This window comes from Nyctereutes procyonoides, unplaced genomic scaffold (genome assembly GCF_905146905.1).
Source record: "Nyctereutes procyonoides isolate TBG_1078 unplaced genomic scaffold, NYPRO_anot_genome, whole genome shotgun sequence".
In the NCBI taxonomy this organism is placed as follows: domain Eukaryota; kingdom Metazoa; phylum Chordata; class Mammalia; order Carnivora; family Canidae; genus Nyctereutes; species Nyctereutes procyonoides.
Window position 1 is genome coordinate 9,815,880 of NW_026575134.1, and position 13,541 is coordinate 9,829,420.

A 13,541-nucleotide genomic window follows, 5' to 3' on the forward strand; every position below is an offset into this window, starting at 1 on the left:
CATGAGGGGCAGTAACACACAAGATTTAACAAGTTTGCCCTCTGGAGGCGGGGCGGGTGGGGGGCGGTGACCCTCTCATAGCATGAAACCATCAGAAGCTCTAAGTGAGCTCAATGAGCCACCATCCAGCAGAGGCAGGCAGGGGAGCCCCCAGGGATGTGGGACTCACAGAGGGGGCTTCCTTGTCTAGCTACTGGTGCTCAGCAGCAGGGTGGAGAGAGCCTGGGTCAAAGGGCAGCTTGGGGTTTATAACTATCAGACTGTCCTCTCTCTGGCTCGCAGATATGGGGTGAGCTGTGTCTTGCAAAGTGTGCAAAAGCAGGCCAGCTCTAAATGGTTAAAAATCTGTTTGAGCTATTTTTGAAGTAAGTGGATGTGTAAAAAATTTGAGTTTTGCCCCAGGGATGGGGTGGGCTTTGGAGCTGATGGGTCTCAGCCCACAGCCGAGGAACAGCAGCCTAGGGACTGACATGTGGAGGCCGTCTTTGGCTCATTTGTGTAATACACAAGCAGAAGGAGCCTAGAAAGATCTGCTGATGGTGAGGGCATCTCACTGTGGGTATTTCCCACCCTCGGAGGACTCGGGAGCCTGCCATTCAGGGTGCTTCAAGATCTGGCCCCCACTGGCTTCTACACCAGCCGCTAAGTATTGTAATGGCACAGGGGGGAGACGGTCTCTGTAGAACCACCCTCCTCACATCATTTTCCCCCTCGAAAGCCACCGTGGCCTCCCTATTGTCCACTTTGTCCCACAGGCTGGGTTGCTTGAAACGACCAGATTTATTGTGTTAGAGTTCTGGAGGCTAGAGGTCCGAAATCAAGGTGTTGCAGGACCCCATCCTCTCTCTGGAGGCGCTAGGAGAGGAATCCTTTCTTGCCTCATCCAGCTTCTGATGCTTGCTGGCATTCCATGAGTTCCTCGGCTTGGGGGCGAAAATCTGCCTCCAGCATCACATGCTGTCTTCTCCCTACGTGTCTCCCACTGTCTGTGTCTCTCTTCTTACAGGGCCATCGATCACATGGGGTTAGGGCCCACCCTTAATGACCTCATCTTAACCTGATTACATCTGCAAAGATCTTATTTCCAAATGAGGTCATACTCACAGGTGTGGGGATTAGGACTTCAGTGTATCCTTTTGAGGGATACGATCCAACCCATAATACCAGGTGACTTACGTCCTGTTGAGTGGCCGTGCTGGAGATATGCAGGTGCTTCCAGAGACCTTTCTTAGGAGACAGCCTGTGGGTTCCCTTTGCTTTGTCACTGTCTCTTCCTCCATCCTGCTACCCAGCACTTGGACTCTGATGTCGAGGCCACGGGAGACGAAGCAGCAACATAGGGGAGCCTGGGTGCTACATGGCGTGGAGTACGCTTCCAGCCCTGGACAGCCAACCTGGACTTTTACTTTTAAGGGGAAATAAATTTCAGGCTTTGCTTTGCTACACTAAAAGTTAGAACTATATTGGGAATGATGCAGAGAAGATTAGCACGGACCCTGAGCCAGGATGACGTGCAAATTTGTGGGGTTCCATATTTTATGGATGGACCTAGAGAGTTTCATGCTAAGTGAAATATGCCAGTCAAAGAAAGACAAATACTGTATGATTTCACTCATATGTGGGACTTAAGAAGCAAAACAAATGAGCAAAGGGGGAAAAAATACCAACAGAGAGACAAACCCAAAAAAAGACTCTTAACTCTAGAGAAAAGACTCATGGTTCCCTAAGGGGAGATGGGTGGGGGTGTGGGGTCCCAGGGGAAGGGGCCTAAGGGGTGCACTAGTCAGTGGGGAACACCGGGCGATGCAGGGAAATGCTGGATTACTATGTTGTACACCTGAAACTAACGGAACACTGTATGTTAACTACATGGGAATTAAATTAAAAAGAATTTTTTTTGAAGCATGTAAATCCCTTACTGGGGAGAAACCCATTGCAGCAGAATCCTGTTCCAGGGAATACATTTTGTGCCATCCTGGACTTGGAGCTTGGCCGTGGGGTTTGGGTTCCCCTCAGAGTTCCCAAGGGGGAGATGAGCCTGGGTCCTTTCGCTTCTAGATTTCCACACTTACGTGGGGAGTCCAGCCCGTACCACTCCCCTTCTCGGGGCCACTCAGCCATGCCCCGTCTCCCTCTGTGCTTCTTTTTGATCCCTTCCTCAATGCAGAGGGTCTCCCGGGGCAGGGAAGAAATTACTCCCTTGCATTCACCCAAATCTCTGGTTTCTGCCATAAGCTGCCTGCCCTGAGTCCCTTGGGGCTTTGGCTTTTGAAACTCAAAACCTTTATCTCTCATCCAGTTGCCTCCAAGATGTAATCTGCGAGCCAGAAATCCAGGATGGATATTTTTGTGTTGCTGCTGGCCTCCTCCTTTCTCTGGGGTTCTGAGCCCAGGAGGCTACAGCTTATGCTCTCGTAGGGGAAAGGTCACGACGGCCTAGGAATGGCCAGGAATGAGGACACGCTGGCTAATTTATCAACTATGACCCTGCTGGAATGAGCCATCGCCTAAATGCGGCATCAGAAACTGCCAGTACTAGAAGATGCCTTTACGGGTCCTCCTCAAGGGCGCCTGGGTGGCTCAGTCGGTTAAGCATCTGCCTTCGGGTCATGATCCCAGAGTCCTGTGTTGGGCTCCCTACTCTCTGGGCCTCTGCTCCTCCCCCCTGCTCGTGCTCTCACTCATACATGTGCACTCTCTCTCTCAAGTGAATAAAAAAAATTATTTTAAAAAAGGAATCTCTGAACACCAATAAAAAATAAATTTATAAAAATAAAAAATAAGGTAAAAAAAATAAAAGGAATCTCCCCCAAAAGAGCAGTTCTGGGTTCAAATAAGTTTGAGAAACGGAGCTTTTGCTATGCAAATACACACTGTGCAGTAGACAAAGTGCAGTATATCCTAAATTTATCTTCCTTTCCAGAACCATACACAACACACCAAAGCACACGAGAGTTCTGTCTTCTAAAAATGCATCTCCACTAGGAATATAGGCGTGTGTTGTCCAGGAGGGAACATAAGCTGGGACCAAGGGTGGCCTCTGGGGATCCAAGGTGGGAAGTAGATTTCCTGTTCACTGTACAACTTTTGCTCTTTGGGGTTTATGCTTTCCGTGTGTCTCTGTTACCCAACGGTCTATAAGGGGCACTAACTCAGGACGTGAGCGGGTGAGCCCTGGCACTGCCAAGGCGAACTGCCCCATCCTGGGGAATCCTGGGAGCTGGACAGATCCAAGCATAGCTCCTGGCTGGGTTTGCCAACACTGTGGCTGACCAAACTCAGATAAGCTTGTTGCAAGAGAAGCCAATAACTCAAGAGACAAAGGTTTGGAAAAGAGAAGGAGAGACCTATTTGGGGTGCTGGTATCTGGGACAGGTGCGACAGAGAGGGCAGAGAGCAAGGGGTCCCAGGTGAGGGTGGGGGGTATGTGTTCAGCATGTGATCGAGGGCAGGGCAGGGGACGTGTGGGGTTTGGTCTTCCAGGCATTCTGTTGCTACTGCGGCTTTCCTGAGCTGGCGATCGGAATGTTCGGGTCATTGCAAAACATCTTCGGCGCCTCAAGAAGGTGCGATGAGACATAGGGACACGTGCGGGCAAGCCCCCTTGCTCCCCTATAGACCCCAACCACTGAAATCAGAAACAGACGAGACCGCTAACTCATGCTCTACCTGAAACCCATGGCTCTCTTTCTCTTTCAAATAAATCTTAAAAAAGTAAAATAGATGGAATAAATTGATGGAAGCTTAGGTAAGCCCAAAACTGGTTACTGAGTTGACATCAATCACATTTAACCAAATCCTCCTGGGGATTGATAGCTGCTGACTTTTGTCATTGTGGGAAGCATCCTTCAGATGCTCACCACTGGGGGTGAGTGATGCCAGAATGACATTGAGGATGCCGGGAAATAGGAAAGCAAGAAAAACAAGAACAAAATCTACTTTGAACTGCTCTAGTGTGGAACTGGAAATAGCAAATGTTTTAAAAGCTGGAATGTGTAGCCAGAGTTGAGACCCACTGGGGTCTGAGAGTAAAATTAAGAGGTCTTCTTCCAGAAGCCATTTCTCTTGTTCTGGATAAGGCAATGGGGTGAATTTATTTATTTATTTATTTATTTATTTATTTATTTATTTATTTATTTTTTTTATTTTTATTTTTATTTTATTTTTAATGGGGTAAAATTTAAAAAGTGAGTAAAACTTGGCCACTATCTTCAAATGGCTCCTGGAGCTGGAAGTTGCTCTGTGTCTTATCAGAGATGTTTCTGGAAAGAGCCTCTCCCCGGCTCCCTGTCTACCCCCAGCTTCATTACGTAAGAGCTGAGGTTGGGGCTGGGTTTGCTCAGAGAGAGCTGACCTGGGGGCTTGTGTCCGCCTTGGGAGACAGCGAGCTTTGGGACACTTGGAGCACTGAGGGCAGCTGGCCCTTCCAGGAACTTCTGGGAGAATTCCACATTCCAGGTCACGCGTGCAGGCCTTGAAATCCAGGCCGGGTCCCTTGGCTTGTAGAGACAGATCCAAACTTTGCTCTAGAAAAGCCTTTCTGATCGCCAGCCCTCGGACGAACTAACGATATTTCTTACCAGCCTGGTACAGAGTCACACAACCTTTTTTCCAACTCTAGCAATGGAGAAATCATCATTTCTCAGGAGAGAGCATTCCAATTTCGGAAAATTCTATTTTATTTTAAAATTCTTACCTCAACATAATTATAGGCTCGCAGGACACGGCACAATTAGTACAGAGAGTCCTGTGTGCCCTTCACCTCACCCCCCCCACCACCACCATGACATCTTATTTGAAACTGTGACACAGTTTCAAAGCCAGGGGATTGGCATTGCCCATTACTGTTCTATAGGCCTTACTCACTTTTCATCACTTTTTAAATTAAAAAAAAAAAAAAACACCCTGCATTCACTTGTGTTTGCAGCTTGTATAGATCCTGTATAGAAATTCCTGTATTTGAGATATAGATCTGTTTCATCACTAAAAAAGAACTCCCTCCCGCTACCTCTTTGTGTTCACACCCACCCATTTCTAGACGGGGAATGTTCTATAAATGGACTCGTACAGTACACAGTCTTTATTTTAACTGTAACAGTGTGGGTGATATATAATTCACAAACCACTCATTTAAAGTGTACAGTTCGGTGGCTCTGAAGATACTAAGAGTTCTGCAACCATCACCATCGTCAAGTTAGAGCCCTTACATCACCCTGAAAGGAAACTTCCCACCAATCAGCAGTTGGTCTTTATTTCTCCCAAAGCCTCAGCCCCAGGCAACCACTAATCTGCTTTTTGTCTGTATGGATTTGCCTGTTCTGGACATTGCATTCAAATGGAATATATAAATATACATACATAAATTGTATTTATAAATATATATAAATAATAAATAAATATATAAATCATATATTTATAATCATATATTTGTAGTCCTTTGTACCTGGCTTTTTTCACCGAGAATGATGTCATCAACGTTCATCCATCCATTTATCGGTTGTTTCCACTTTTGGCTCTGATGAATTGATTGAACGGATTGGCTATTTTATGGATCGAACTGATTGACAATTATGAATTAACTATTTCCTCTTTGGGCTATTGTGAATAGTGTTACTATGAACATTTACATACAAGTTTTTGTGTGGATGTAGGTTTCTATTTTTTTTTTAGGTATATACCCAGGAATGGAATTGCCAGATTATACCATAACTCTATGTTTAACCGTTTCAGATACTGCTAATGAAGGATAGCTGGAAGAAAGGCAGGCAGGGACAAGGGGCCGCCAGGCACCCCGAGAGGAAGCCACCCTTAAAAGGGTTTTACTTCACCCTGGCAGGAGCCATCCACTTTTGCTCACATGATAGGTAGATGACAAAACCTGATGGGGTGACATGCTTGGGGAGGGTTGATGAGATTAAACCAGCCTGCTCCCAAGCCCATAAAAGCCCCTAGACTTAGGAACTCTGGGGACAACCCTCTTGGGTCTCCTCCCTCTTTGGGAGCTTTGTACTATCGCTCAATAAACTTTGCTTTGCTGCCCACCAATCTTCATCTGGTCGGCCTCTTCACTCTTCCTGTGACCAGGAAGCCCTGGCACTGAAGGAGAAGGAATCCTGTAACATTGCCAAACTGTTTTCCTAAGCAGCTGTGCTATTTTCCGTTCTCACCAGCAGTGGATGAGGGTTCTGATTTCTCCAAATCCTCACCAACACTTGCTATTGTCTGTCTCTTTGCTTCTAGCCATCCGGGTGGGTGACGAGTTGGACCTCACTGTGGACTTCTTCAAAAAAGATTTTGTTTTGGGGGCGCCTGGGTTGCTCAGTTGGTTAAGTGTCTGACTTTAGCTCAGGCCATGATCCCAGAGTGCTCATGTTGGGCTTCTTGCTCTGCGGGGAGCCTGCTTGTCCTCTCCCTCTGTCCCTCCCCTTGCTCTTGCTCTCTCTCTCTAAAATAAATAATTAAAATCTGGGATCCCTGGGTGGCGCAGCGGTTTGGCGCCTGCCTTTGGCCCAGGGCGTGATCCTGGAGACCCGGGATCGAATCCCACGTCAGGCTCCCGGTGCATGGAGCCTGCTTCTCCCTCTGCCTGTGTCTCTGCCTCTCTTTCTCTCTGTATGACTATCGTAAATAAATAAAAAAAAATTAAAAAATTCTTGGTTTAAAAAAATAATTAAAATCTTTTTAAAAAATAAAATGAAAGACTTGACTTTAAATAATCTCTACACCCAACATGGGGCTCGAACTCACAACCCCGAGATCAAGAATCACACACTCCTACCGACTGTGCGGGCACAGTGCCCCTCACTGTGGTTTTGATTTGAATTTCTCTAATGACTAGAGACATTGGGCATCTTTTCCTGTGCTTGATGGCCTTTGCAAATCTTTGGAAAAAATGTCTACTTGCATCCTTTGTCCGTTTTTAAATTGGATTATGTCTTTTTATTGTGACTGTTCTCATATAATCTAGATACATGTCCCTTAGATTTATGACTTGTGAATGTTTTCTTCCATTCTTTATGCTTTCTTGATGGTATTCTTTGAAGCACAAAAGATTTTAATTTTGAGGAAATCCAATTTATCTATACATTTTTCTTATGTTTTTTTTTTTTTTTTTGTCTTATAGCCCAGAAGCCTTTGCCTAATCTAAGGCTATGAAGGTTTGTCTCTGTATTTTCTTCTAGAAAAGAAGGACTCTTCTAGAAAAGAGATTTGTAGGTGTAGCTACGTCATTTGATCCATTTTGAGTTAAAGTTTGTGTATGGTATGAATAAGAAGTCTAATTTCTTTTGTACATGGATACCCAGTTGTCCCAGCACCATTTTATTGAACGACCATTCTTTCCCATTGAATTGTCTTAGCACCCTTTTCCAAGATAGATTGACGGTAAGTGTAAATAAAGGTTTGTTTCTGGACTCTTGATTCTATTCCATCAATCTGTTTGTCTATTCTTATGACAACACTACACAGTCTGGACTGCACCAGCTTTGTAGTACATTTTAAAATCAGGACTGTTCTTTGACAACAGTGTTTTGGCTATTCTGCATTTCTTGACTTTACATATGAAGAATCAGTCAGTTCCTGCAAAAAAAAAATCAGTAGGAATTTTGATAAGGATTACATCAACTATGTAGATCATTCTAGAAAGTATGGCCGTCTTAGCAATATTAAGTCTTCCACACCATGAGCACAGGGTGTCTTTCCATTTATTTAGGTCATATTTAATTTCTTTCAACAATTTTTTTTAATTTTTCAGACCATACATGTTATATGGCTTTTGTTAAATTTTTCCTAAGTGTTTTACTCTTTTGACACTATTGTAAATGGAATGCTTTTTTTTTTCTTGGAATTTTTTTTCTTAATTCCAGTTTCAGGTTATTCATTGCTAGTATATAGAAATACAACTGATTTTTGTATATTGATGTTGTACTCCCTAACCTTGCTGAACCTATCGGTTGTAATCATTTTCAGTGGATTCCTTAGGATTTTTTATATACAAAATGTCGTCTGCAGATAAAAAGGTTTCTTCTCACGCATTTTTATTTATTTATTTATTTTAGAATGAGAGAGAGAGAGAGAGCATGCGCACGAGCAGTGGAGTGAGAGCAGAGGGAGAGACAGAGAGAATCTCAAGCACACTCGGTGCTGACCATGGAGCTGGACACGGGGCTCGATCTCCTGACCCTGAGATCACCAGCTAAGCTGGAATCAAGAGTTGGAGGCTTAACTGACTTCACCACCCAAGCGTCCCTCCGCGTTTTTAAAATAGACTTTATTTTTTAGAGCAGTTTCGGGTTCACACTAAAATTAAGAGACATATACCCTCTGCCCCTATACACATAGGCTCCTTCATTTTCAACATTCCCCACAAGAGTGGTGCATTTACTACAATGGGTGAAGCTACACTGGTGCATCATTAGCACCCAGAATCCACAGTTTACATTAGGGTTCACCCTTGGTGTTGTACCTTCCATGGGTTTTAACAGATGTATAAGGACATGAATCCATCATTATGGCATCACACAGAATCTTTTCACTGCCCTAAAAATCCTCTGTGCTCTGCATGTTCATTCATCCCTCCTCTTGAAACCCTGGCAACCATTGGTCTTAACTATTCCCATAATCTTGCCTTTTCCGGAATGTCATTTAGTTGGAATTATGTAATATGTAGTCTTTTCAGGCTGGCTTCCCTCAGTTAGTGGCATGCATTTAGCTCTTTAGAGCCGAACAATATTCCATTATTGGATGGATCACAATTTATTTATCCATCCCCCTACCAAAGGACATCAAGGCTGCTTCCAAGTTTTGGCAATTAAAAATAAAGCTGCTATAAACATCCAAGTCCAGGTTTTGTGTAGATGTAAGTTTTCAACTTCTCTGGGTAAATACCAAGGAACACGATGTTGGATTGTATGGCAAGAGGATACCTAGTTTTCTAAGAACCACCAAATTGCCTTGCAAAACAGCTGTTCCATTTTGCACTCCCACCAGCAACAAACGAGGATTCTTTTTGCTCCACATCCTCAGCAGCATTTAATATGGGCAGTGTTTTGGGTCTTGGCCATTCTAATAGGTGGGTAGTGGGATCTCATTTTAATTTCCTTGATGACTTATGATGTGCGGCATCTTTTCATATGCTTATTTGCCATTTGCATGTATCTGTTAAGGTCTTTGGCCCATTTTTAAATTGAGTTGTTTGCTTATTGTTAAATTTTAAGTGTTCTTTGAGTAGTTCTGGATAATAGTCTTTTAACAGATGTGTCTTTTGCAAATATTTCTCCCAGTCTGCGACTTGTCTGTTCATTATCTTGACAGTGCCTTTAATTTGCATTTTTCTAATGGCTAATGGTGCTGAACATCTTTTCATGTGTTCATTTGGCAGTTAGTGTAATACCTGTTTTTGCCTTTTCTCTGTTTCTTTTTTTTTAAATTTTTATTTATTTATGATAGTCACAGAGAGAGAGAGAGAGGCAGAGACATAGGCAGAGGGAGACATAGGCAGAGGGACATGCACCCGGAGCCCGACGTGGGATTTGATCCCGGGTCTCCAGGATCGCGCCCCGGGCCAAAGGCAGGCGCCAAACCGCTGCGCCACCCAGGGATCCCCTTTTTCTCTGTTTCTTAATTGGAGTTTGTTTGTAACTGTTGAGTTTTGAGAGTTCCTTACATATTCTTGACATAGGGCCTTTGTTGGATATGTGCAATCATATACTTTAAAAAATTAGTTTCAACCATGTAAGTAGTACATGAATGCATTCTTTTTTTTTTTTTTTAAGTAGGCTCCATGCTCAACACGGAGTTTGAACTCATGATCCTGAGATCAAGACCTGAGCTGAGATCAAGAGTCAGACACTCAACCAAATGAGCCACCCTGGTGCCCCCCATGAATGCGTTCTTTGTTTAAAAATAGTAAAACAGGTTTGATAAAGTTTAAACCCCCAAATCCTTTCCTTTTCCGCCATCCTCCCAGGGATGACCATTATTATGGATTTGAGGCATATCGCATCTAGGTTTTTTAAAAATACTTTTCTCAAGATACACAAACTCACAGAATGTATATGGTGCTGTTTTGTATCTCAGTTTGACAAAAAGGTTGTACTGTTTGTATCACAGTGCAAGTGCAACAGATGCATTTTTGAATTAAGGATATTTTAGAGACTTTCTTAGTGTTGATACATATCTCCAGTCTGTTCCTTCACACTATTGTAAAAGCCTTGCGTTGTAGGACTATGTTATGTTTAGCCACAACTCTGCTCCTCGACTTCCAAGTGGTTCCCAGTGCCTCTCCAGCAAACAGTGCTGCAGTGAACCACCTCATACAGGCCTCTGGGCACACGTGGGAGTGTTTTTTAGCAAGATATAGAGAAAGGGAATGATGTGAACATTAAGGTATGTGCTCTATCTTTATATGTAGTGTATATATATATATATATTTTTTTAAGGATTTTATTTATTTATTTTAGAGAGGAAGGGACAGAGAGAAAGAGATGGGGCAGAAGGAGAAGGAGAGAGTCTCAAGTAGACTCTGCGCTGAGCATGGAGCCAACGTGGGGCTGGATCCCGCAACCCTGAGATCATGACCTAAGCTGAAATCAAGAGTCCGGATGCTTAGCCGACTGAGCCACCCAGGTGCCCCGTGCTTTTTGTATTTTCATAGATCCTGCCAAATCACCCTCCAAGATGTGCATTTTCCCCACACCTTGGCCAACAACCAAGAAAACCACATCTTCTGAATGTAAGGCACACTATTTTGTAGGCCAACTGCCTACCAGCTGCAGTGAAGAAGGCAGTCAGAGGGTGGGGGAGAGGGGTGGGGTTCAGAAACGCTGCCGCCGAGGATAAGGGGGCAGCTCTCACTGGGCCTTCTGTGCCACGGGGCCTGCGCCCACACACTTCCAGCTCCTCTCTACGAGGAATTGTCATTGAGCAGAGGAGACAGAGGAGACATGAGGACTAAGTTCAGTGCGGATTCTGGATTAGAACATGAAATAGGAGAAGTGAGAACACTGGTGCGACCCCACGAAGTCTGCAGTTTAACTGTTGTGCACCAGTGTCAATTTATTCGCTGTGACCAGCGTGCCCTGGTGATGTTAGCATCAGGAAAGGCTGAGAGAATGAAAAACAGGATGTCAGATCTTGGCAACAGGCCTGTAAATCTAAAATTATTGTAACATAAAAATTTGTAAAAGAAAAGACTTGAACGTGCAATAAAATACAATGTGTGGACTGTACTTGGATCCCAATGGAAACAAACCAAAAAGAGACTTTTGGGGGGGAGGAAACAGCCAATATTTGAATATAGACTGGGTATGGGTATTAGACAGTATTAAGGAATCATTATTAATTTTGTCAGGTGTGATATCATGTTTTATGAACAAAAATTACCTACTGAAGGTGCATGCTGAAGTGTTTATAGGTAAAATGATATAATAGCTGGAACTTGTTCTAAAATATTCAGAAATGATGGGGGTGCCCGGCTAGCTCATTCGGTGGAACATATGAGCCTTGATCTCAGGGCCATGAGTTTGAGCCATGTTGGGTGCAGAGATTACTTAAAAACATAAATAAAATATAAATGGATAACTCTTTTTTTAAAAAGTGAAAATATTCAGAAACAGAAGTACTTTTGGGTAAAGAGATATAATCTCTTGGGGTTACTTTAAAATAGCCCAGAAAAACAGGGCACCTGGGAAGCTCACTGGTTGAGCATCTGCCACCTTCGGCTCAGGACGAGATCCCGGGGTCCTGGGATCGAGTTCCGCATTGGGCTCCCTGCATGGAGCCTGCTTCTCCCTCTGCCTGTGTCTCTCCTGAATAAATAAATAAAATCTTAGAGAAAAATAGTCCAGAAAAGAAAGTGTAGTTGGGAAAAAAGATGAAAAGCAGTTGGTAAAATGTTGCTACTTATTGCACCTGGATGGAAGATGACAGGGTGTGGGTGGGTGTCTATCAGCCTTTTCTCTCTGCTCTTACAAATGACTCAGGTTTTCCGTAAGAAAAGGCTAAGTAGACAACGCTGCCCCAGGATTGGAGTGACTTAGGGACACTCCACTTTTTCTTCTCACCAGACTTTTTCACACTTCCATAGCGCTTCCCACGTTGTTTGACTTCGTCCATAGAACTTGTCTCCTCTCCAGTCTGAGGGATCCTCGTGGCTGTTTCCTCTCTGCACCAACCGCATCCGCCCCGACAAATGCTTGCTGAGCATTTATCTGTACCAGGCCCTCTGCTGCCCTGGGGGGTGCGGGTGGGCAAGATGATAAGGAAAAGCAACTGTTGCCAACTCATTAAATTTATCATCCAGGGTGGCTCATGTCCATGGGCCAGGGCCCTTGGCTCTCAGCTTCTATTGTCCTACTCGTTTTCTCACTTTAACTTTGACTTTTCTGCCTCCAGCTTATAAGGACCCTTGTGGTAACACTGGGTCCACTGAGATAATCCAGGATGATGCCCCGTCTCGAGAGCCTTTACTTAATCACATCTGCCAAGTCTGCTTTGCCAGGTAAAGTAGTGACGTATTCACAGGTTCTGCGGGTGAGGACGTGGACATCTTGGGAGGGGTGTTTTCCAGCCTGCTACATCTTTTTTTGGAATTCTATGTTTATAAAAGACTTGAAGTCAATGAGATGGTTTAAGTGAAGGGAGGACCTGATGGGATCTGACCTCTGCTCTGATTATTGTATCCAGGAAGGACTGGGTGGGGGTAGCAGGGGAACAGGGGTGGGAACAGTGTTAGGAGGCTGTTGGGATAGCTTAGGTCAAATCATCCAGCTTGGATGAGAAAGGAAGGGTAAGGATGGGGAAGAATGAAGAATCATGTTTGATGGATGGATGGATGGAAGGATGGACGGATGGAAGGATGGATGGATGAGCAAACAGCCTGTTTTGCAACAAAAGGGACCTGCTTCCTGGCTTTCAGTTTCCACTCTAGAAGCACAGTGTGCTCCTCTGCTGCTGGGACGTGCAGCCCTTGACCATCACAGGATGGCCCTCCAAGGCCCACGTGGCCGATGACCTCAGAAGGCTCCTTGTGCCTTCTTTCCTGGAAACTTTTATCTTTGGCTTCAGGACCATGACCCAGCTGAGGCCTCTCCCAGCAGGGGAGCAAAAACACCCAAGCAGTTGCTCTAGTCGTGTTTCCACCTCCGTTCGAGCTGAGCTGGCCTTCCCAGGTCCTGCGCTGGAAACAGCCCCTGAGTGTTGACCTCAGTTTCAGAATAAACAACTATGACTCCGGTTTCACAATTTACTTAGCTGATCTGTTTGTGTACTGAGAGGCCCGGCACTTTCCTTCTGGAACTTCAGGCGTGCTGTAGGCCGGCGGCCAGAGCAGCCAGAGGCAAGGTGTGATGTGGGTACAGCGGGGCATGTGCCCACTCCACCCCCTCCCTCATGCGTGGGCCCCTCCAAAGACTGCCTTTGTGACTGCAAGGCGACCCCCGATGGAGGATCAAGGTGGAGGCAGGTCATTCTATTTTGGTGTCTGAGTCGATGAGCCAGCCCCCCCCCCCCCCCACTTCCCAAAAGGCCACCTGACTCAGTCT

General features: G+C 44.8%; 1 non-coding gene across 1 annotated transcript; it reads left to right on the forward strand.

Moving 5' to 3' along the window:
- The first annotated feature begins 1,435 nt into the window (after positions 1 to 1,435).
- Positions 1,436 to 1,539, forward strand: LOC129494459 (U6 spliceosomal RNA). Its single transcript, XR_008661353.1, has one exon. It is a non-coding gene; the product is annotated as a U6 spliceosomal RNA (small nuclear RNA).
- Positions 1,540 to 13,541: the final 12,002 nt, after the last annotated feature.